This window comes from Falco peregrinus, chromosome 8 (genome assembly GCF_023634155.1).
Source record: "Falco peregrinus isolate bFalPer1 chromosome 8, bFalPer1.pri, whole genome shotgun sequence".
Lineage (NCBI taxonomy): Eukaryota > Metazoa > Chordata > Aves > Falconiformes > Falconidae > Falco > Falco peregrinus.
The window spans coordinates 20,443,214-20,463,836 of NC_073728.1; the positions used below are offsets into that span (position 1 = coordinate 20,443,214).

General features: G+C 43.9%; 1 long non-coding RNA gene across 2 annotated transcripts; it reads right to left on the minus strand.

Moving 5' to 3' along the window:
• Positions 1 to 3,490: 3,490 nt before the first annotated feature.
• LOC129785083 (uncharacterized) lies at positions 3,491 to 13,719 on the minus strand. Of its 2 annotated transcripts, none has more exons than XR_008748613.1 (3): positions 12,097 to 13,719; positions 8,594 to 10,097; positions 3,491 to 8,448 (listed from the first exon to the last, which is right to left on the minus strand). It is a non-coding gene; the product is annotated as an uncharacterized LOC129785083 (long non-coding RNA). The 2 variants fall into 2 exon arrangements; XR_008748614.1 differs by having other exon boundaries at positions 3,491 to 7,551; positions 7,682 to 10,097.
• Positions 13,720 to 20,623: the final 6,904 nt, after the last annotated feature.

The following is a 20,623-nucleotide window of genomic DNA, read 5'->3' on the forward strand; positions in this document are numbered from 1 at the left end:
AGGCCATTGCCTTCAGGGAGCAGGGCCATTGCCTTCAGGAGCAGGGCCGTTGCCTTCAGGGAGCAGGGCCATTGCCTTCAGGAGCAGGGCCGTTGCCTTCAGGAGCAGGGCATTGCCTTCAGGATCAGGGCCATTGCCTTCAGGGAGCAGGGCATTGCCTTCAGGGAGCGGGGCCACTGCCTTCAGGGAGCAGGGATTGCCTTCAGGGAGCAGGGCTATTGCCTTCAGGAGCAGGGCCGTTGCCTTCAGGGAGCAGGGATTGCCTTCAGGGAGCAGGGCTATTGCCTTCAGGAGCAGGGCCATTGCCTTCAGGCTCAGCTGCCCTGCACAGGCACGGTGGCAGGCTGCCACGCTGCTGCATGCAGTTAAACAAACTGCACAGTAAAGGTAGGCACCGTTGCACACCACCATCAACAAAACACCTCCCGGCAGACCGTAAATACCTAGCAGAGCTTCCCCTAAGGCTCAGGGCCCTACCTGTACTTGCTAACTTTTTGTTGGCTTTTCAGTATCTTCAGCAGCACACAGCTTCCCTGCCTGGACACCACAGTGAGCGTTAGTAACTGTAAATCAAACAGCGCCATCGGAGCACAGCGAGGCCTTCGCACACCCCCACATCCGTGTCCACGTGACACACTGCAGGTATGACACGAATCTGGGAACGTTTTGAGATGCAATACTGTGGGTACCATACTGGTCTTTCTGCTCAACAGCTAGCTCCGCCAGCGGGGGATTAGCATCCCAAAATTTTTCTTTGGTGAAGGAAGCTGATGCAACCTGTACATGGCTCCTCCCAGACGTAACTGTAGGAAACTTAATCATAAATCTGGATGTTCAGTGTGCATTTGCAATAGTCAGCTAGGTTTTCTATTTTAAACCTTTCTACAATGCACAGCATACGTTTCACAATTTTATTTCTTTCTCCTGTTTCTAGTAATTGAAGATTTAACTACTAAAATCTGTGCTTACAATGAAGTTCTAGGAAAACAGCGTAATTTAAAAAGAGATACGTATTTCCTTTATTAATATGGTTTGATTTATCGATTTGCAAACTTACCACTTCAGCCTGAACTCATAAAGCAGAAAAATTAAAATTAAGTTGACAGTGCTTTAGGATGAATTACAGATACTTTTTTTGGCTGCTGACAGTTATTTCCTTCGGGATATTCTTCTGGCTGAGAAGCTGTAAACAAGTCTCACAGCAGCAGAAATAGAAATGATGGCAAACAACTAAAAGAATTAGATCAGCTACAATAATCATCATTCTGATGCTGAATTTGGATCCTTTGGGTCTAAACCAAATATGTTTTAGAGTCATATTTATTTCATAATCTGTATTTGTCAAATCACTTATCCATGGTGAATCTATCCATTTCTGTGTCTGCTCTCCAAGAATCACTCTGGTCCCATCATGAGAAAAATAGAACACTTTTTAAAATCACCATAAAACTCTTTATTTAAAGTAAAATCTCCAAGAGGGGAACTTTAGTCTTCCATTTTAGTTACCATATAAAGTAGCTTTCTCTAGTATTTTTTTCCACAACTTCTTACAGTACTGACTTGTTAAAAATTGTATCACTATTTATATTACCTGGAGGCCAGACTACATGGAGCTGTTCACGTCTGTTAGACCATTTACCCGAGAGACCACCTAGAACACAAGCACCACCAATGGAAGGATTAGTGAGCAGGATGCAACACTCATTTCTAGCCTGGAGCGGCCACAGTTGACTGCAGCAATGTCTGGCCACTGGACGTGTGCTTCTCCACATGAAAGTCAGGGTAAGTGGAAAAAAATCCAGCATTTTCCAACTCCGTAACTGCTTTGCAGGGCACATGACGCTCCTTTCTGCTATGGTGATTCACACGATTATGTAGCTCGTGCAAGCAGTTACTGAACATGCAAACAAGGAAGTGGATGTTAAAAATCATTGTATTATTAAACAAGGAATCATATCTAATTTAATCAAGACATAAATACAACCTTAATAGTAAGCAAACGTCAGGTGATATCAGTTGTACTTACGTATCTTTCCCATTGTCAGAGTGCTTTAAAACCCTTCTCTTTTATGCACAGTATGTCTCTCTCAAATAGGAAAAGCTTTGTTCGGATGGTGAATGAAGCAAAGTTCAAAGGACTTGACCAAAGAATATCAGCAAGTCAGTAAACTCAAAATGCATGCTATCAAAAAAATCCTTAAGGAAATCTCTCACAGGGGTTGTGGTTTTGCATATAGGTTGCAGGAATCTAATGGGCATAGAGTTGAAATTATGACCCAGCTGGCTGACTGTTCTACCTTCAGGCTTGCCCTGCAGCCTGCATAAAGGATGTGGAAATGTTCTTGGAGCTTCATGCAGTTATGCCTGAGCTGTCCTAACAACTGAAAAGATGCTTCCAAAGAAACAAGCAAATGATGATCCAGGTATTAACAGCATGCATATGTTGCCTTCTCATGGTATTGCCATCACATAGTTTTTAACAACTTCAGACTTTACAGAAAACAGTGTTTGCATTGCCATTATAAAATTTCTTACTTTAAAACCCTCCAGATTACAAAGGAACTATTTCAGAGAGCAAACAATAGAGTATTTAGAAGTAGGAAGCAAACATTTTTTTTAAATAATTTTGGGGAAAATAAAAGCCTTCGAGGATTTTGAGTAAGGCACATTCCTCCTTTGTGACCATGCGGAACTTAAAGGAACTTTTACCAACTTCAACAATAGCTACATTTGAATGGTAAGCTGTGGGTCCTCACAAAATCCCAGGCAAGGAGTTTCCCCTTACTTTAGAAAGCTGCACATTTTAGACAGACTTTTCCATGCCACTGTACTTTGTGCTGTCATTTACATGGGTGAAGTAAAGACTAGTAGCAATCCAACTGCTCACTTCGAACTGAAAAACTGCACAAGATACAGCGACACAGAAAATCACCCCTTGATTTCTGAAGAGTTAAATTGCATCTGCAAATGGTGTCAAGTTCCACTTGGAGTAAGCTCTGGTGTCTAGTGCATTTCTGCCACTGGTTATTCTTTCTTAAACTTTCTGTTTCTTCAGGAAAGACATACTGGCATTCTAGCTGTTAATGACGGAAGGGAACACTCCTGAAAGGCTTAGTCACTTTTACGTTTTTACATTTACTGATGCCATGAAGGAGGGACAGAATCCTTCAGTTAACACAATTCCAAATTGAAGGGGGAGGAGAAGGTGGAGAAAGATTATATAAAATGGATTTATGTTGCTTTTACCACTGAATTGTTTTCAGTGTAATGTCACGTTCCTAGTGTGGGGGATTCTGCATGTGTCATGATTCTACAGATGTTCTTGCACACCACACGCAGCTGCACTATTTGTCATGGGCAAATTTAATAGCAAGATGCTTGCTATGTGTTCCCTCTATTCTTAGTCCATAAAAAACACTGAGGGGGGAAAAAATCCACTGCCTGATAGCTTGCTTGTTTCCTTTCTTTATTCAGCCTTTTAAAACACTTTAAAAACAAATTCTGGAAACACCATCTTTTGTACTAAATTCTGTGCCATCTGCAATTACAGCTCCGTTACCTTTGATAGAATGATTTGTCAACTGTGTTCTTACTAACATTTATAATGCTAATTAAATAATTTTAAGTACCTGAAGAGGTATATTCCTAACAGCAGGGGGTTCTTCAAGAGCCTGATCCTTCAAAAGGAAGAATACTTTCCGCTAAGTCCTGCATATCCTCTGTCTTGTTGACTGCAGAAGAAACTCAGGAGCACTCCATACTGGGATATGGCAGAGCCAAGTGCTGTCAGAAATGCTGCAAACTCGAAAGAGCTCTGCTACTCTCCTAATTTTCAAATTGTGGATCTTCTTTAGAAGTATTCTCCTTATTAAACTTCATTGGTCCAAGGCCAGTGTGTTATTCAGCTCTTCAGAGGGGACCATACCCTTGGATTCCAGCTTCTTATAGATGTATCCAGGAAGCAGAACAAGCTTTTGCAAAATTAAAAAACAAAATACCCTGCATTTTTCTCTTGAAAGGCCTATAATGTGCTGAAGCATGGGCTGCCTGATTAGTGGCAAAAGAGGCAACTGAAGAACTGGCAGTGCAAGGAGAAATTTGGACTTCAGAGGAGGGAAACTGAAAGCTGAAGTAGGTGCACATCCAATTACACTGAACAGGATAAAACTCAAGAAGAGGGTACAGCTGTAGAACAAGTTAAAAGTCTTACACTACCAGTAATTATATGAACAAAAATAGATGTTATAAATGAAAAGTATGAATTTAATTACCATTATCTCCTACAGTACAAGAAAGACATTAACCTACTGGCACTAATCCAGTGCTGGCTGGAGCAGGTAGCATGCGAGGAGAGGCTGAGGGAGCTGCGATTCTTCAGCCTTGAAAAGGCCAGGAGGGTAGGGGGATTTATTGCTGTCTAAAAATACTTTGTAAGAGGCTACAGAGAAGACAGAGCCAGGTTTTTCTCAGAGGTGCACAAGGGCAGGAAAGAGGCAACGAGAAGTCTGAGCAGGGATCAGAAAAAATTCCTACTATGAGGGTGGTGAAATATTGGTGGAGGAACCCTGGGAGCTTGTGCCACTCTCAAAGTGAGGTTCCCCCAGATGGGGAGGTCTGTACATCCTTCTCGTTGAGAGTGACCATGCTCAACAGATCACCAAGATACGAATGCCTACACTTGTAACACTAAAATATACATATGTTTACAAGTATGGTTGAAATTTTGAGTGCTTATTAAACATAGAAGCAACAATGGATCAACAAGGTATAATTTTTTTGCCATGGAAAATCGTATTTTTTACATCTATGCACCGTTTGTGTACTATTGTATTGGAAGTATTTTAAAACATCTTGAACCTAGCACGTGGTGGAAACACTGCATATATGTAAGATAGGTAGTTATGTATCAAGCTGATGGAAAAGTTCTTTTTGTTACTGAGAAGCGGATCAGATAATTTTGGAAGTGTGTGTTTCTGATATTAAAGATCTGCATCTGTGAACACAGACTGTCAAAGAAAATGGAATATTCCAGTGAGTCTTTTCAGAAGAATGCCAGCAAATAGCATTGAAGTATGCAATAGATATGTGAAGATATTAGTTTCTACTCTTCAGATGATTGCTTAGTTCAAAAGTTAACCAGATGTGACTATGACATTTCTCCTTCTGTTTCTAATCAATCTCTAATCATATATATGGGATCTAGTTGTGTTTGTGTACAGACCCAGTTCCAGAAATTGTTGTGCATTACCTCGTGTAAAACCTGCCTGATTTTGTGTGTGTGTGAGTGAGACGTATCTTAGATTCAAGCATGTGATCTTAATTACACTATACCCGTATAGGTTACACTATGTCTCCTACAGCTACAGGAATTTTTAACTTAGCTCTACAACCTATAGCTCTCATTTTAATAATCACAGTATTCTTGCTGATTGTACAGTCATATTGGCAATGAAAACCAGATGCTTCTTGTTAGCTGGTCTCCTGATGGCAATGAAGAAAACCGAGTCAATCAGACCTATATACATTGTCCTGATTCACGACAAGACAGGAAAGCGTGAATGCTTCCAAGTTCTGCTGCTCAGTCATGATTCTGCAGCCATAGGAGGGTTTGCAAACCCTTGCTGAACTCTGCAATTTACAGACTATCCAAAGGGACTTTATAGCCCAGTAAATGTGACTTTGCCATTATTACTAAAAAGTAACAAGGTTTGTCTTCACATGACAGTGTCAGCGATTCCCTGGGTTTGTCTGGGGCTAAATAGGTATTAACTTGTTTCAGCTGCGATAGCAATTGTCCAGCTGTGAGGTACTCTTCACTAGATTTAGTTCAGTTTAACTCTGATTTATAGGAATAACAAATTGTTATTCATTGTGGATGGAACTACCTATAGCTCTAGAATAAGTCACAGGGAAGAATACAGACACAGATGACACAAATCAGTCATTTAATCACAGTAAACTGATAAGTGTTAAGAAAACATATAAAACTAAATCCAAGCAGACACCAGACTGAGGAGGAAGACATCCCCTCCCATGAGTATCACACTCCTCCTGGTGATGACTCATCATAATACTCCCCCATTCCTTTTGAGAAATGCCAAAGTGTCAATCTTAAGACCCCAAAGGAGCACTGGAGGAGTAAGCACAACACTAGAGAACAGGGAAAATTTTGTGTAGCAATTTAACTCTAGTGCTAATGAGGCTTTCCTGTATTAAGTAATACTGACTATTAGACTGTTTAAAACATTAATTGGACTAACAATACATTCTTAGATGCATATATGTTGTGCCTTTTGCCAATAAGACTTTTGAGTGTAATACTACATCTTAACTTTGCCAATATCTTTAAGGACCTGGAAGCTGAAATAAACACCATAAAGATCACTGAAGCTCGCAAGCACTTTTGGCCAGTAGCAGTCAGTGCTGCTGTGCTCTATTTTCTCATGGACAAGCTGAATAAAATCAATCCAGTGAATTAGCTCTCACTCAAGGTTACCACTCAGGAAGAGGTCAGTGTGTTTGCGTGCTGCTGTTTTAATCTAGTGCTACCACTGGCTTACAACTTTCTTTCTCTCCTGTCACAGGCTTTTACTGTTGTACTTCACAGGGCAGTGCAGTGAGCAAAACCCTCTGACAACGTGAGGCTGAGTGTAAAGAACCTGACCGCCTGTGATACACCCTCAGCTATCATTTACATCGGTCTGTTTGGAAGGAAAAAGCTTACTTGCACAGCCCAGTTAGCCTCCCTGGTACAGCAGGAGCCCTGCATGAGCTCCCATTTATGACTCCGTGTGTGTGTACCTGTACGTGTGGCCATGCAGCCATGGAACAGCCCTTTGCCTAATGATTTTCAGGTCTCACTTGCATGCCTTCCTGCTTCGCCACACTGGGAGGGAATAGGGATAGGTCTGTGTACTTCTGCCTGGGTCTCTCTGCTGTAGCTTGAGTCGTTTGTGCTGCAAACCAGCTCTGCTGGGCCACTGGAACCTTCCTCCTCAGGCAATGAATGGCTGTCTGAAACGCTTCCTACACAGTGCACTTGCTCTCAGCCAGGCCAGGCTGCTTTCCCGTTAAGGACAGAAACGCACGACTTCACAGACGCTGCTGTGGCTGGGGGCACCTCTGCAGGGACAGCCGATTTTCTCTCTCCACTATCCATCCTCATCTCAAACACTGGGAACCGCATCTACTTTCAAAGTAGCTCTTCATGTCCCGGGTGCTGCTGCCACATGTATATATTCTTCCTAGAATGAGCTGAATGTAAAGAGTATTGTATAATGATGTCTCATTTAGCTTAAAATGCCATCTTTTCCTTCACTGCATTTTGCCTGTGAGAAGTATGCTGAGTCTTGTGCAGCTGTGTTCTTGCTCTTATTCGGCACAGATCTCTTCTAAGTTTTGCACCCGTACCACGAGTTTCCTTCTTCCCTTTGAAAAGAGTGATAAATGGGTACAGAGCAGAGGAGCCCAAAGCCTGCACAGATGTGAGTCAGGACTAGGATGAAAATACTAACCTAATAAAAGAGGCTTCTTTGGCTTCCAGTGCATGTGCTGTGAGCCGGAAAGTGAAATCCCAAACAGAGAAGGGAAAGGGAGGACAAAGAAATTCAGATTCAGCTGATGACCTGACTTCTTTTCAGAGCACAAAGTATCTACTGTACTGAACCATAAATCAGCTAACCAGTGAAATCCTGCCCCGTCGCCGTGAGGTCATCTGGAAGTCACCTAACGAGCACCTTGCATAAGGACATGCACAATGGCTGACTCCAGCGAGGCGCCAAGCACCTTCCACTCCGGTTGAGGTTGGGATGCTCAGAACGTTCACCACCACGCGTGGCTGGGCCCTGCCTTTGATACATTTCTGAGCGAGCTGTGTAAACAAAACACAGTCCTCACCTGGAAAAAACACAATATATTTATTATCTAAAAATTAACTGGGGTTAAACCAATTGCTAGTGTCATGCACGCCAACCTTTAGAACAGATAAATCATGGATGTCTATAGGGAGCTCCCTTGGATCATTTGATCAAATTATGCTCTTAAAAGTGTGCTTCAGAAGTGTCATCCTGGTGTAGGAGGAAAAGAAAGAAAAGAAGGCAATGAAATTAATGGAAATTTGGAGAAACGAAATGTTGTCTCATGTATTTTGACAATGTAGACAGCAGTAGGTTTCCCAGACAGATCAGCTTCAGATTTCAGATACAGTTTAAGCGATATTTGACTTGCTCAACATAAGCTAGTTGAAAGCACAAGCTACTTACTAGCCATTTTCTAGGCTTCGCCCTCTTGAGCCATTTTACAAGGTTTATAATTTTCATTATAATGCTTCTGGCCATGCTCCTCTCAGGCTTGAGGTCCTTCACCAGTCCCTGGGAGGAAAGCTGGGGTCTGACAACATGGTCAATTTCTGGCCATAGAAGTGCCTTAAGTAACAAGGTAAGCAGGCAGCTGCAGCAAAGGGAGAAAAGATGAGAAGATGAAGAAATGAGAGACGGCTAAAATAATCAGGTATAGACAGCAAAAGGAAAGAGCACTGGAAAGCCTGAAGGGCTGGGACAGAGAAATCCCACGGCACCTATTGTTTAATTGTTACCTTGCTTTGCAGACAGCACGTAGGCACCTTTCCTTCACTGGCATCTGGTGCTGCACCCCATTACTTTCAACAATAAGACATCAGGCATGGCCGGGCATAACTGAGGGACCCACGGGGTCTTCGGCACCTGCAGTGTCTCATTGGTATTTTGGACCTTTGTTGTGGTTTACCCCCATCCAGCAACTAAGCACCACACAGCTGCTCGCTCGCTCCCCCCAGCAGGATGGGGGGAAAAGAACTGGAAGGGTAGAAGTGAGAAAACTTGTGGGTTAAGTTAAGAACAGTTTAATAACGTAAATAAAATAAAATCAAATAATAATAACAACAATAATAATACATTTTAATGAAAAGGCAAATAAAAAACAAACACAAAAAAAAAGAAGAAATAAAATGCAGGACAGACAAGTGATGCAAATGTAGAACAACTGCTCACCACTAACCGACCAATGTCCAGCGAGTGCCTGAGCTGCGGCCAACGTTCCTCCTAGCTTACACGCTGAGCACGATGCCATATGGTATGGAATATCCCTTTGGTCACTGGGTTCAGCTGTCCCGGCTGTGTCCCCTCCCAGCCTGCTCGCTGGTGGGGTGGGGTGAGGAGCAGAAAAGCCCTTGACTCTGGGTAAGCCCTGCTCAGCAATTACTAAAGCATCTCTGTATTATCAACACTGTTTCCAGCACAGATCCAAAACACAGCCTGTACCAGCTACTGTGGAGAAAATTAACTCTATCCCAACCAAAACCAGCACAATCTTTAACCAAGTTTGCTGGCCTGGAAGGTGTTTGGTGGTTTTGGTGGTGCTGTGCTTTTTATTTGTGAAAAGTTTGACTGTGAAGCCTAAGAAACATTTTTACAGATTCTTTTGAAACAAGCTCATACGTTAATACTGACTGTCTAGCCTCACACAACACACTGTGACTTGATTTTGCCTTATTGTAATGATGTATTACAGCACCAAGTAATAGAGATCGGTGCACTGAATTCAGCTTGGAGAATCTAAACATCCGTCCTCTTGTCTGATTTTTCTAAATCTCTTTCTGACCCAAGCACCTAAACATCCTTAGTCTGGTCATGTTCCACACCTTGACCATATGGTCCTCTACCAGAGAATAGAATAATTCTAGGCAATTAAGGCACTTGCCCATATCCATTTCATCTGCTGATCTTTGGAGGTGCAAACAAAACACTGGATGGGGAAGACTTGCTAATGTTGATAGTGCTTTAGATCACTTGATAATCTTTTTCCTGTGTTAGTTATTACTGAATGGAAATCAAATGCATGCATGTTAGGACTAGGAACAGATGGCACTTCTGTTCTGTGAGGAAGAAATAGGGGCAAAGGGGCAGCAAAGTTGAACCTCCCCCCTTCCCTGTCTTACCAGGATTCATTGTGTTGCCCTCCTGTTACAGTTGGCTGTGGCTCTTTCTTGTTATAAAGAGATGTCAGAAGTTAGAGAGAGACAGACGATAACCTTAAATCCTTTACTATGTTTTACCAGGATCCTGGAAAAAAAAATAAAAAAATAAAAGCCAGCTGAGGGAGTTGGAAAATGTCAGTGAGGCATTACACAAAGAACTTGATACATTTGTTGACCTATCTTCTGCCTCCACCCTTCTCCTCTAAGACGGATTTAGTAGTAGTGGGCGCCTAGTGCTGTGAGTGCTTTCTTAAAAATAATTTAGATGCTATTGTCTGTCTGCCACTTGGAAAACATAGCTGTTTCAATGAGCCCCTGCTGAAACAGGAAAGAGGGTTTATTGAAATGCCTCCAAAAATGCACCAGAATTTCATTCGTTTTTCTTGCCGGCTGAAACCCGCCTTGTTCTTGCCTTTACAGTCCTTTGTTTTATTTTTTAAATTGTACTATTGTATTCAGGGTCTTTTCATTCATATCCCCTATTTCACGAATGGTGTGTGTGTGGTATTAAGAGCCGAAGGCAGAGATGAGAGGAGAAGTGTTTTGAACTGACTAATTTGCAGGCAAGAAATAAAGCTCTTGTAAGGTGGTCCCAGGGGTATCTTCGCCGTGAACACTATTTGAAATGACATGTAATCTGGTACATTTCAAAGGCAAAACATTTCCTATTCTAAAGTATCTTCATGAGCCAGGGTTGGTTTACCTGTTCCCAGAGAATAATAAACTCCACCAGGGACAGGGAAACTCCTTCCCTCCCCTCTCAAAATGCCTGTTCTTTTTCGAAAGGGCATTTGCAGCCAAGTTTATTTCTGTCCTATCTTCTGCTGCTCTGATGGCTTAAAACTCAGTGCTCGCTACTAATACATAGCTGAATGCACCTCTGGATTAAATAGCAAGTAACAGAACACAGCACATCCCTGTACAATGTGATAAATAATGGTGTGGAGCTCCCTTTTTGGGGTTTTTTTGCAACAGTAGAAAATTTAAGATCTGGTTCTTAGAGACTTTAAAATTTTAAGCATTTCACTATCTATCTTTGATCTGGCAATTTCTTAATATAACCTGTTCCTCTTCTAGAGAAATCTGAGTTCAACTGACCTTGGAATACTGTATTAATACTCCTTCTCAGCACAATTCAGTGTTTCTAGCCTTGTTGACACACTAAAAGCCTTACGCACAAAAGTCCACATTTAATTTGTGAAGGCAGACATCTCAGAAAAGCCTGACATGTAGAATTTTGTCCATATTTTGGTGAAGGCTTAGCTGGTCTTGCAAGCTGACACACTTAATCATCATCTGTGAACGGAATCATGCGCTACGAGGAATGTTTCTATATGTGTATGATTTAAACTTATGATACCCAGAGTCTGTATTGCATGGTTTTAAAAGCCTTAAAAATCTTCTAAATGGAGAAATTGGCCACAAATAAAATTCAAAGCCTATGCAAAAATGAACACTGATAAATATTACAAATCTTTTCTATTAATTTCACAGCTGTTCTGTCCTAAAGCTTTTAGTTACAGAAAACGAAACTGATGCTTTGTGAACTCTGAATTTACATCGACCACTGTGTCATCAGTTACTTGATTTTTGCCTCTGACTCTGCATGGAAAGAAATCAGGGTACAGTGTGTCTATAATAATGATCCCACACAGGTTTTTAAAAATCAAAAACTTTAGTTACATTGATTTTCAAAACCCATGTGCTTGTGCTCCAACGTACTGGCTCTACAGAGTATTTATTCAAGTGTGAACAAAGATGAATAATTTTTTTTACCTGGACGGAGATACTGAAGGCCCCTGGAAAGGACAAGCAGAAGCAATGGAGTCGGAATGTCCAGAAAAGAGACATTTCTAAAAGAATTTCTAAAAATAAAAGCAAAAAGTTATCTCCCAAACCCAATAATTATGTGAGACAGCAGATCGGCTGGGATGACTTGTGCTGTCAGTTTGCATTACTAGCCTCAGCCCTTTGAAGGACAGATTTTGCACTGTGAGTGACCCTAACGTGTGTTGTACTTGGATCTCTACCAAACAGAAGTCATGATAAAATATTATGCCCCATAGATGGGTCTTACACCTTACCTGTTGTTTTCCCCGAGGCTCTGTCAACTGTAATTCTTAATTTATGGGAACTTTGCACAAATGTAACTTGGAACAAAATGTGGCCACTGTCCACAAAAACTTTCAAAGAAGGTAGTGCTGTTCCTCAGTCGTGTTTATCTCCTGGACTGGTCCTCTTGTCGATTCTGACCCGTCAGTCCAGACTAGACCCTATTACTAACAATCATAAGAAAACACATCATTTACTATGAAATAAAATATTTTTTTACCAAATTAGTTAGCAGTACCACTGGTCTTAGATATTCTACCTACCACAACCAGAGAAATAAATGAGGCCCTTCCACGACTGCCGAGTGCTGGCACATGTTAACCCACAGACGGCATTACATCTGGAACACATACTATCTGATGAAAGTTACAGTGCTTGACTCAGGCAGCTGCCTGGGTGAATGGTGGCTGCTTTCTGAAATAAGAGGTAGCTGTGTGCTCTTCTGCATTTTTACTAGTGCAAGTCATCAGCTTTGTATAAGGATACTTGAGCAACGGATTTGACGCTACTGCCTAGATACGCTGAAAACTTACCAACCCTCCTCTGACCAAACTACCTCCTAGTGCCAGTGTGAGGACTTCTGTTGAGTCCTTTGTATTTACTGCCTGCGTGTAATGCTGCCTTTAGTGAGACATTAATTTAATTTCTTATTTTTAGTTTAGATACATTTCTAACATATCCACTTCTGCATTCATTGAAATATTTATATAGGCAATAGGTAGGAATCCATTAGCAGGAATCAATTGTTCCACTTTTAGACAGCAGCATTTTGCTAATACGGAATACTACCCAGAGAGCAACACAATATCTGAGCTCAGATGATCTATTGAAACTATATTTTTGTGGGCTGGTTTTTTACTTTGGTGACTCACGTGATGTGGTGCCCTTTAAACACTGTGTGTATAACACATGCTTGTTTGAACACTTCATTATTTGGCTCGAAGTAGTACAGTATATTGTTCTGTTTAGGGAACAAGTTTGAATTTACCATTGACTCAGGAGAACTTCACAATGTATCATTGGGTCAAGGACAGGAAGCTGTAGCAGAAATAGCTATGGAAAAGGCATCAAAAGAAGGCCACTGGGTTATACTTCAAGTAAGTCAAAGCTCTTCATTACATCAGTGCTGCATTGCAGTGTTAAAAACTGAAGCTTTTCAAAATAACATGTGCCCAGATGAAAGAGTACTAAATAGTGATTTAAAACTTCCTTTGTCTTCGCCACAAAGGAAGCACATAACTTAATCTGTATATACAAGTATCACTGAATATCACATAAAATACGAACTGCAACTATCTTGTGTGTAGGGAGTCAACTAACGTATTTTCCCAAGCACATGATATCTGATTTACTAATTTATCATCCATTAAAAAAAAATCCTTTAGTAAATAAATGTGTAGCAAAAAGAATTGTTATGCTGTATAATCAGATGAATAGATACAAACAGGGAAGATTGCTGTCATTATGCAGTATATTGTGCTAAACAGATGCACCGGATTTTTTTCAAATATTGTGCAATATCAAACTGCTTCCTTATGTCTGGGTTTTTCTTGTATCAATAATATGTTTCGTATTTCAAATCAATAGCTCGCTGGGAGGCCTGTTTTTTCCTCCCTTCTCCCCCCCTCCCTCCCCATCTCTGAATATTTATTTTCTAGCAAAGTAGCTTGACACATTAGAGAAATTACTGAGGAAGCCCAGGGAAGGAAGTCAGCAGGGCAGTGGGGTTTCAGCGTGAGGAACCTGCCCCTTCTACAGAACATCTCATGCCAGGGGAGATTTGGGAAACCTCCTGTTAAAATAACCGAAAAGCCACTACCTGAAATGCTGCCTGATCACCGTGCTGCACTAGTTACACTTGACCAAGCAAGTAAAGCACCAGAGAAATAAAACTTAAAAAATGTGACTACTAAACTTCTCCTTTTAAAGCCACTTACAGCACTGAAGTCACTCAAAGCCTTCACAGGATATGCAGTAATACAGCAGAATGCATTCTATTTCTTAAAGATTTGTTCACATATCCTAAAGCAGAATAACCACACATCTATCAGCATGGAAAAAAAAAATCAAACAAGAAATTACTTCTTTTTGGTTTAAAGCATCGCATACAGCTTCTGGTTAAAAACATGCCTGTGTGTACAGGAAACAAAGAATTTGCAGTCACTACAGGTAATTGCTGTAGTGCAGAATAAGAATTTATTTTGGTTTAGTCTAGCTTAGTTTGATTTTTCTTGGAATATGAGACCATGGTTTTTTGTGTCTCTGGAATACCTTTTACATGTTTCCGAGTACCTTGTGTGCCAGAATTAGGTCTTCAGCAGAGGTAAATCAGCCACAGTTTATGTCGGTCCAAAACGTTTGGATCGTACGTAAGAGGACAGAGCGCTTCGGCTGCTAGGCTATCACATTTTCCTCCATACTCTTTAATCTTTGTTTCAGGAGGCTTTTAATGAAAACATATTTTTGTTACTGACTCTCAAGAGATACGTACAAGCACAGGTGGGTATGGGCAGCAGCTGCAGGCTGTGCCCCAAGGCATCGGGTCCCTCTTTGGAGTAAGGACCCGCGCTGGAGCAGCAACCTGGCTGCCAAACAACTCACCGATCACACAAACACCGAAACACTGCTTTTCGGTACCGGCATTCAAGCAGCATGTTCTCAAAACCCTGTGCAAAAATTACCGCGGCGTCTCTTCTGCCCGAAAACCCTCTCCCGGCAGCACCCCGGGAGAGCGGCCCGCCGCGGGGGAGGGATGGAGGGGGGGTGCCCGCCGCGGGGAGGGGACGGGAGGGGAGGGGAAGGGGGGGGGGGGGAGGGGAGGGGAGGGGAGGGGAGGAGAGGGGAAGGGGGGCTGCCCCGCCAACTTCTGCGGGCGGCCCCGCGTCCCGCCCCGCCCGGCGCCGCTGCTGGCGGGGGCGCGCGGGGTGCCCCGGGCCGGGCCCCTCGGGCCGGTGGCCGGGCGCGGCCCTGGGGCTCGGAACCTCCTCGCTCGGAACCTCCTCGCTCCCCCGCGGCAGCGCGGTGCCGTGCCAAGCCGCGGTACCTGCCGGGCGCCCGGGGCCGTGGGCGGCGGGGGGGGGGGGGGGGCGGGGAGCGGGAAGCGGCCGGGGCAGCGGCGGCGGCGCGTTCCCGGAGCCAGAGCGCCCCCTGCCGGCAGCCGCTCCCGCCGCCGCCCTGGCGGCGCCGCGGGCCGTGGCGGAGGCGCGGGCGGGCGCCGCCCGTTGCGGGCGCCGGCGGGGGGGCACGGGCGGGGGGCGCTCGCAGCGGCGGGCCCGGGCAGCCCTTCCCGCCGGGCCTGCGGCGGCGCTGCCGGCGGAGCGCTCGGAGCCGGGGGGCCGGCCCGGGCGAGAGGCCTGTGCCCTCCGGCGTGGCCCCGGCGGGGGCTGGGGGCCGGCCGGTCCCTGAGGGGGGTTTCCTCTCGCAGACGTTTGGGTTATGGCTGGAGAGGGGCCGCCCGCCGCGCCCCTGCCCGCGGGGAGCTGCCCGGCGCCCCGCCGCACGCCCTGCGGCCCCCGGCACGCAAGCCACCGGGCGCTGCCCGAGTGATGTCCGCAACCCCAGGGCCCCTACGGTGCTGCCCTCGCCGCTCCGCCGGCAGGGCCGGCCCGGGCCCCGGGCAGTGCCAGGCCCGTGGCGCCGGTGGCGGCTGGGCCGGGCGTCGCTACGTGCAGCCCCCGCGGCGCCGGGCGCAGGGCCGGGGGGCGCGCATGCCATCAACCGGCACTTCCTCACCCACGTACCCGGCCGCGGTCGCGCTCCTCTGAGGCATGGCGTCCTGCGTGGGCCGAGCGTTGGGTACCTCGGGCCCCGCTCCCCTGCGGCGGTGACCTCTGATCCCTGAGCGCGGCCAGCACTCCCGCTAACGCTGCGCCAGCCCGGCGGCCGCCCCGCAACGCCGGCCACGGGGCCGCGGGCAATACAAAACTGCTTCGCGAGAGGGAGAAAAAACCCCTGTCCCTGTCCCCGTCCCTGTCCCCCGCCTGCGGGGAGCACCCTGTGCTCACCCCTGCCCGTGCCCGGCGCCGGGGGCTGCACCCGTCGCCTGGCGGAGATGGGAGGCACCTGCGCCCCGTCCTCACCAAAGCACATTCACCCGCTCGTCCCCCGCCAGCCCCCCGCGGGGCAGGGGTGCACCGCTCCCGGTGCCACACGCGGGGCCCGGGCACCCACCCTGTCCCGGGGCAGAGCCCGGCGAGGCGGGCAGGAGCGGCAGGAGCAGGCCGGCCCCGCACCCGCGCCCCGCCGCCGCAGCTCACCTGCCAGCGCCCGCCGTCCGGCCGCTCCGTCCCCAGCTGCCAGCAGCCTCCCGCTGCGCCGAGCAAGGACAAGCATCAGAGGAAGGGGAACAAAAGGACGAGATCAGAAAAAGGAATAAAAGAAGGAAATGTAGTGAACAGTAAAACAAGAGGAGGAATTTTGCGGGGGGGGGGGGGGGGGGGGGAAGTGCCATTTGTAATAGGGTTTTTTCCCTACAGTTTCTGCAGAAATTCCAACGATGCACATGCTCATTTTCCCTTTCCCATCCCACACAAACCTGTTGTTATTTTACATTCATTATTTCACTTTGTTGCATCAGAAATGCTGAATCATCAAAGAGGGGTTAGTGAAAATGGTGTTTATTTATCTTCCAGGAACAAGTCCCATGTTATTTTAAAGATCCTGCACTACCGCTGTTGTTATCACCATCATCACGCATCTTGGCAGGCTGAAAAGTATCTCAGAGCAGTAAGAATTCAGCAGTCCTTAACGTCCCACAGCAGTACTTTAAAAGCATGAAATAACATTTTTAATTTTAAGTCAGTACAAGTGTAAATGAATGGATGTACTCCCACGTGTCTGTTGTTTTTAAACTTGTGATGATACTGAAATATTTGCCTAACAGCTCTGAGTTGCAACAGAATTTCAGCTCATATATATACACACGTGTGTGATATTGAATTAAACCATTTGTCATTCTTTTCTATAAAAGAGACAATTTGGCTCTCAGCAAACCATTTGAAATAGAAATTATGATGATACCATAGATCCATTTTATTTTATGGTAGTACATTGATTGTCAAATAGACAATACATGTATTTTTGTAATGGTCTAAAAGAAGGTAGTCTGCCTTTTTATTTTACAGTCCTTATGCTATTACTTGCTTTCATTTCAATAAAGGTTGGCATTTTTCAGAGATGCTACCATAAATTGCTTCATTTAATAAGTTGCTACACACAATAATAATGTTACACCAGAGAGCAGCACTTTGTAATTTGGAAGAAATAACATTTTTCTTTTAAAATATTTCTGCCTCTATTTTAACATTAAAATAATCTCTCTGCTGTTTTCTAACTAAGAATAATCTGATTATTAGAAAATTCATATTCTTTTTTCTTGCAAACATCAGAACTTGGGTGTGACGTGAAAGAAGCTAATTAAAATGGGAGAAAAATCAGATTAATTTCCACGGATGTAAAAGTGTTATAAAAGTCTTGTTCTCAGAAATTACTCCTAACAGAACAATTCCATTTATGCCTAAGCATGTTGCTTATTCTGTCTAGCAAGGACTGTCACCAGTGTCTTGGTGACAGGGTTTTTATTATTTCCTTGACAGTTTGATAGGAAGTCAGTGCTTGCTTCTGGGTTTGCAGCCTCTTCAAACCTGGATTATGAAGGTTACCATAAAAATATGGATGAAATGCTACCTCCCCAAAGCCCCATCCGTTATGGCCCGCACCCCAATGTGGAGATTGCTTTTGTAATAACTGCAGGCAACATGCTCCACATGCTATTAGAGCTGCAATTCAGATACTCTGTCACTGGGGAAGGAGTCTCCCAAGCTGTGGAAGACAAGGTCAGTCAAAACACAGAGCAGGCTGCAAATTTGTCACAAGATGGTGTGATGTCTCTGGTTTTAGGGGTTTTTTTAGTCCTGTGGCCACCAATTTCAATAGAATTAGATATTTTCATACCTGTTTTTTACAGGGATTCAATCTGAAAGCTGTAATGCAGGATCTCTAGTATGCATGAGACATAAATATGTGTATTATTTTTGTGCCACAGGGAAAAAAGATCTTGATGAAGTGTTACAATATATTAATAGGGTTGGGCCATTCAGGATCCTTTGTCAGTCTGCAAAATGCCATTATTTGCAAGCTACGAGGCAGAATTTGCTTTTCTTCCTAACAGCATGGACCTGCACAGGTCTTCCACTCCTCCTCCATTTCACAGGATACATCTTTGATATCCTTCATACTTTGACATGAAGGCAGTAGAACTGCTTTCATTGCATGAAGTTAAGACACAAAGTTTATAATTTCCTTTACCACAGAAGTGTGTACGTGAGGCACTTGCCTCAAGACAACAAGGTATCTCTTGAAGGTGAAGGCAGAGCTAGACAACATACAGAAATAAAACCACTTTCAGAAGAAACTAAGATCAGATCTTTTATCCAAGCACCAGCCGAACGCTCCTCACATAAACTGATTTGTTTTCCAGAATATGAGAGATCGGATCTGCTGATACATGAGGTAAGGCATTCTATTCAAGAACTTAATTTAGGTCTGAAAGTATGTGTGCTTTGCTTTACTAATCTTAGGGGATGCATGGGTTTAAACATAGCATCAGTGTAGATGTCAGTAACAGGCGTTTGTGAGTGATACTTGGGGAGCTTCTTTCCAATTTCATTGATTAAAAAATTGTACTTTCATAAACTGCCTACTTCAAACATGTAACTCATCTCTGTATATCAAACGATCTGTTTCAATATCTGTGAAAAAAATCATCATTAAACTGCTCAGGAGACTGAAATCCTCTCTCTCTCAATACTAGGAAGCAAAATGCAAGGCCTCTGATTACAGTCTCAGTCTGACTCCTGTTTCAGTGTGGACCCAGAGGTAAGACGGGGATGTTCTCTTCTGCTACTGCAGGAGTTTGGCTCCTCTGTTACAACTGCTAACAGATCTGGTTGCTAGTTATGGTGTGTGTTCAAGTGTGTTTTAGGCAACCCAAAGTAGAGAAGGGAGGCAGCTCTTTGATACCTCAGAGACCCTCTGATGCTGAAAACAAATGCTACTTCATACAGAACATAAGGCACATGGTTCAAACAGTGTTAAATGATCAACATGCTCAAAGGCATTAGTACCTGGCATTTGACCATCATTAGGAGATGGCCATTAACTGAGAGGAAAGGTACAGTAACAGTAACACCCTAGTTCTGATCTCACTGCGTGTCTACTAGCTGCAGTGAAGCTAGGTAAAAAGGACATGAGTAACTCATCACACATCCTTGGCATTATTTTGTAATAATATATCTCTCAACGCCAACAAAGCGCTGAATAGCAACACGTAATGTTCTTAACCTTGCAGGGCCAAATTTTCATAATATGTAGCAATCTCAACGAGCCACATACCTGCTGCCCTAACTTTTAATATATGTTCAAATGATGGAATTAGGCAACCAAGTAGCTTCTTGGGCATTACTAGCAATTTACACAATCATGGTATATGCATGCACAGCTGTAGTTAATGCATACCACTCCAAGACTAGGTACTGAAAAATCTAATTCATAGGGCTAGTTTGTTAAAGGGACGTCCTTTTTTTGCCACCTAGAATTACCTTCCTTTCAATCTTTAATTCAAAGTAACAAAACATGGGCACTCAAGTAGCCATTAGTGCAAGCAAGCCAGCAGAATGGTAGCTTGATTGCATGTACAATTTTCTGTGGGATATCTGAAAGCAAGTTAGTAATTTGGCCCTTCATCATTTTCTCCCTGTACATATGCGTAGGTGGGTGCTTCTCTGCGTATGTATATGGATTACTATATCATATAATTACTTAATGCAATTAGAGCAAATTTAAGAAATCCAGAAAACCCAGAACCTACATTCTTGTTTTTCTGACCATTTCCCCTTTTAAAAAAAATAAATTACTCACCCCAGTTGCAAGAGCAAAGATATTCTTTACACTTGACGATTTAGCTACCTTATGTGTTTTTACTGGGGGAAAAAAAGCCCTCTATCATTTATCGTGTCATCTTATCACAGCCTCTTTGTGAGACGCAAATAGCACACTAATGTTTTCTTTTGTTAGGGTGAGTTGGCAATCTCCTCAGAGATGGAGCGACTACAGACAGCTCCTTTTTTTGATAATCTTCCTGACACTTGGATGAGACTGGCTTATCCATCAACATACAGTTGCTCAGTGGTAAGTTGCATGCCAACAGTCAATCAGTATGGATGGTGCTTCTTGTCCATCATAAAAAATAGAATAGGAACTAAAGAATTTTTTTGGCAAATATCTCACCTTCTTGTGTAACTCAGAATAGCTTTTTATCATAAACTGATATTACCAGTGTTACAAAAAGCAGAAAGAGCCTTGCAGTTACCTTGCCAATTACTGCAGACTTTGAAAGATTTCTCTGAAATTTGCATTCCCACTTCTTCCTCGCTTGCTTGCTTTTTTCTCCGGCTGTGTCTGCTGATCAAATAGGTTTGGCAAGTGCTGTAGCACTTAGTA